The sequence below is a fragment of the Grammomys surdaster genome, unplaced genomic scaffold (assembly GCF_004785775.1).
Source record: "Grammomys surdaster isolate TR1022 unplaced genomic scaffold, NIH_TR_1.0 125349, whole genome shotgun sequence".
NCBI lineage: Eukaryota > Metazoa > Chordata > Mammalia > Rodentia > Muridae > Grammomys > Grammomys surdaster.
The window spans coordinates 783,524-788,544 of record NW_021620222.1 but is presented as its reverse complement, the minus strand read 5'-3'; the positions used below and the strand labels follow the sequence as shown (position 1 = coordinate 788,544).

The window sequence follows — 5,021 nt, the reverse complement described above, 5'->3', positions numbered from 1 at the left end:
CTGATTCCTTTGCTTTGGTGTCCTCGCTGCTCACTGATTCCTTTGCTTTGATATCCTCGATGCTCACTGATTCCTTTGCTTTGGTGTCCTCGCTGCTGGACTCCAGCATCTTTTTCCTGTCTGACGATTGCGACCAGTTGATTACATCAACATTGAATCAACCTCATCTCCCCTGAGGCCCCATCGTGTTCTATAAGCCCTTTCCATAGTATACTCTAGGCCTCGTTTACACCAGTGTACCACCTGCACGCCCAGTTCCAGACTGGCAGCTCCTTGCAGACTGAACCGAGTCTCACTCACTCACCTCAGTATTCCTGGTCTCACCCAGTCCCTCATGGTGTTTGTTCTAAGATCACCTTTTCTGAGGCCTTCTGTGACCCGCTGCTGAAGATCACGGTGCTCAGAGGCCCTACCTTCCCACCCCATTGTCCTACCATGTAACCAGTGTCACTTTTGTTGTCATTCTGGAATTTGAGATCTTCTGGTGGAAACAGTCTCCAGCTGCAGGCACACAATCAGAATGGTTCATCCCACTGATAAAATGGCCCTTAAAATTACTTTTGTTTTATACGTATGGATGTTTGCCTGTAAATGTTATGTGCAGTGTTTGGAGGCCAGGGGAGGGCATCTGATCTCCTGGAACTGAAGTTACATATGGTTGTGAGCCACCATGTAAATGCTGAGAACTGAACCCGGGTTCGTTGCAAGTGTAGCCAGTGCTCTTAACCACTGAGCCCTCTCTTGTGCTCCACACAGAATGGTTCTTACCTGGACTCCAAGACCTGCTGTTTGGGCCCACTCTTGGCTCTGTGATTTTAAGGAATTAACAACCCTGAGACTTATTCTCTTCCTCTTGACAGTAGTGCTTATGGTAGTACCTACTATAAGAGGATTAATTAATTCATATGTATGTATGTATGTATGTATGTATGTATGTATGTATGGTGGGTCATGCACATGCCACAGCATGACTGTGGAGACCAGAAGCCAAATCAAGGGAGTGGGCTGTCTTTATCCACTGTATGGGTCTCAGAGATAAAATTCAGGTTATCAGGCTAGACAGCAAACACTCTTATCAACTGAACCATCTCAGAGGCTCAAAGGTGTAGCTCAGACTGGTTTGGAACTCTTCTCTCCTGCCTGTACCTCTTCAGTATATCCTACTGGCAAGTCCACCCCAGTTGGACTTAGGTTAACTAAATCCTTGGAACAGTGCCTGGTGTGCAGTGAGGGCTGTTAACGATTCAGATGGTGACTGATGGAAGTCTCTTTCAAAACTTCCTTAAAATATAACCAGTGCTTGCACAAACAGAGAGAAGGAAAGTATTAATAGGTATTTGGCAACTCAGTGAGGTGCTTGTTTCTGGCCAGGAACACATTTTCCATGATGGTTAGCCCTCTGAGTTAACCAGGAAGGATTGAAGGATCATCCGAGGCCCAGGAAACGTGTTCACCTGTGGAGTGGCAGCCGTACCCCTTTAGTGCTGCATGTGTCCATCTGTGGAGTGGCCGCTGCACCCCTTTAGTCCTTAAGGAAACACTGGCTCCCACACCTTTCCTTCACTACCCTCGCTCTCATCCCCCAGCCTCAGACCCAGGAGACCTTCTATATTTGCTCAGTGCCCTGACCCCACAGTAGCCAGGCTGTCAACCAGTATGTGATCTCCCATTAGGCCTTGCTGCTCTGCTTGCTCTGTGCCTACAGGTGCTCTTTCCCATCAAGCTCTGTTAAGAGTGTGGCACAGACCCAAAAGGAAGTCCATGCACTGTGTCAAGGGTCCAGGAAACTGCATTTAAAAATCCTCTCTTAAAAAGAAATTGTGTGTGTGTGTGTATGTGTGTGTGTGTGTGTGTGTGTACATGTACAAGCAAGCACACAGGTGTGTGCCCACAGGCCTTGGGCCTAGGTCAGAGGACAATTTGAAGGAATCAGTCCTCTCCTTTTACCATGTAGATTCTGGGGGATGTTAGGCTTGGCAGCAGACACCTTTATCCACAGGGCCTCTGTTTCCTTTGTGTTTGTCTTTAGTTGTTTTTGGTTTGTTTTATTTGAGATAGAGTTTTATGTGTCCTAAACTGGCCTTGAACTAATTCTCCTGCCTCTAACTTCCGAATACTGGGGGTATAGGTGTGCACCCTTACACTGTGCTAATAGAAACCTACTAGCACTGTAATCCCGTCTACGCAAGAAGCCTCTTCATGAACACATTCAAGCCCATCCTGAGCTACAGTGAATCCAAAGCCATACTGAGCAAAATTAGACAGGGGAGCGCATTGCTAGTGATGTAGTTCAGTGAACCAACAGGCTTGGGCTATATCTCAATGGGAATAAGAGATAGTTTATTCTGGCTACACCAGAGAGGCAGGTGCACTGAGATGAAGGAAGATTTTCTATAGGCCCAAGATGCTACATGGAGGCATTCTTAGCCTTTGGGTTGAAGGAAGCTAGTGGTCTGCTAAGTTAATAGATTCTAAATGCTTTTATCTGTTAATCACAAACATTAGTTCAGATACAAAGGACGGCCAAGACTAGACTAGCACTAGCCCAAGGTAAGGTCATTAGCCTCTGGACCTACAAAATTACAATCTCTTCACAGTTCTGATATTCTAGGCAAGCTATTCAGACACAGCTCATTTTCAGTTTTCAAAAACCAAACCCCCCTCTTGGAAGTAGTGGCAATAGACACAATTGCTAACTCCATAGAGCCTCCTGCCTCCAAGACAGTCTTAAGTTAGACCCCCTCCCTGCGCTCCCACTTCCTCCCTGAGTGACGGTGGGTCAGCACTCACTTCTCTAGGCTTCAGTTGCTCCAACGTGGCAATAACAGTGACCAAGTTCCCTGGCTTATAGGACAGACTACAAGAATCCAGGCTGTTAAAGTGAATTAGATCTTGGGCCAGAGCTGCTTGCATGGAGAAAGCTTCCGATACTGAACGGAGCTCTGCCCTGCGTCTAAAATAGAAGCAAGAGAGGACTGGAGATGCCACTCGGTGGTGGGGTGCTTCCTGCCATGCTGGGCTGAAACCTCAGTTCTGCCACAAAGAAAAATAAAACACCACTGCAGATATGCCAACCACTGTTTACTGACTTAATCCCCCAAACAGCTGGAAACATGTTGGTCCCACTGAGCAGGCAAGCAGCAGGTTCCATGGCCTCTTTTCCTAGGGTAGCCACAGTGACTGACGTCCGCCCTGGGCCTCCCTCCACTCACCAGCACAGGCCTTTTCTGTGGAGGGAGTTTCTTCCCTGTCTTAAAGAGGAAATTCATGTAATGTTTTTTGTTTGCTTTACTGTAGGGTCTGATAGCCCAAGTTGAACTAAAATTTATTATGTAGCCAAGGATGACCTTTAACTTCTGGGATTACAGGCTCATATCACCATGCTTGATTTACCTGATGCTGGGGGTGGAGTCCAGAGCTTCATGCATGCCAGGAGAGTGCTCTACCAACTAGGCAGCATCCTTGGCCCTGCTTGAATTTTATTTTATTTTGTAAAGCAGAGGGTTTTGTTTTTATTTTCCATCCTGTGTATCTAAGGGCATGGGCAGGTACCCGGGGCTTTACTTGTGCCCTTGTATGGCAGTTCTCACTGACTTGTTAACAAGTACCTGCTGCATAGCTAATGATATGCAGGACAACACCAAATCTTATCCCTATACTCATGACAATCACAACTTTTAAGGCTAGCCTGAGTCACAGAGCAAGTTCAAGGCCAGTAAGGGCAAATTTGTAAGTCCCTATCTAAAAGTCAAAAGAGACAGTGCAAGGTACCTAACTGGTAGAATGTCTGTCTAAATTTCACCAGTGAGGAGCTGTGCCGGTGCCTCAGAGCAAAGCTTCTGCTAGAATCCCCAGTGAGAAGCTGGGAGCATGGCTCACATGCTTTGGAAGGCCATTGGTGCCTGTCACAATATTTCAGTACTGCTAGCCTCTCTACTGTAAAGCCATCTTGCTCTACCCTGGCCACACTGGCTTCCTCTGACTCTGCCTACCCTCCCAGCTCCTTTCTACCTCAGGGTCTTAGCACCTGCTACGGACCTCCCTGGAATCCCGTTCCTCACGCTTTGCCTGGTCAGCCTCAGTCCTTGTTCAGATCTTAGCCTATGGGCCACTATCCCATTGAGCTCTTCCCTAACAGTTTTCCCAGGCCCCTGTTACCTTTCCTCAAAGCTCAGAAACTCCTAGAAATCATCAGGGGCTGCCGGACTGTGCCATCTTCAGCCAGGCACTACAGCTCAAAGCCTGCTTCTTCCTGTGCACACGGGAGATGGGGAGAGCTTGTCTCTGAGGCTAGAGTAACACATGATGATAAGTACAGTGGCTCAGAGCAGGGCTCTTACATGACACCCCTTCATCCGTAGTGGGTGACAGTATCGTCTCCATGTACTTCAGAGCATTGGGAGCCAGGTGCAACTAATGACACACACTTGAAATCCTAGCATTAGACGTGAGGGAAGTGGAGTTGTCCATCGATCTCCACATGCATACCATGGCACATGAACACACACACACAAGCACCCAACAGTAATATTTAAAGTCTTTTTAATTATATGTGTCTGTGTACATGTGAGTGCAGTACACGTAGAGACCAGAAGAGGGCGTCAGATCCCCGGAGTTGGAGGTGCAGGCAGTTGTGGAACTCCAGTCCTCTGCAAGAGCCCCAAGTCTTAAAAACACACAAATGTAATAAGTCAGTTCTCCCCTGGACCTCTAGAGGGAGCACTCTGCCCACTTCCTGAGTTCAGGCCCATGAAACTAAACATGACTGTTTAGAGCTGCTCTCACTACTTAGCTAGCTATCAAGCTTCTGAACTTCCTGCATTAGCCACCCTAGTGTTAGGCTGTAGGTGTGTGCAACCACACTTAGCTGCTGGATGCACTTCTAATACACTTGGAGGTATCCTGGTAGGTATTTGTCACTGGGACTGAAGCATACAAAACTTTCTCACATAAACACACACGCATACTCGCGCGCACACACACACACACACACACACACACACACACACACACACACACAC

At 47.4% G+C, this 5,021-nt stretch overlaps 1 protein-coding gene across 1 annotated transcript in view; it reads left to right on the top strand.

Annotated features, from left to right (window-relative positions):
• The window catches only part of Etfb (electron transfer flavoprotein subunit beta), a 13,709-nt gene that overhangs the window by 2,989 nt on the left and 5,699 nt on the right, over nt 1-5,021 (top strand). The window lies entirely within an intron of this gene.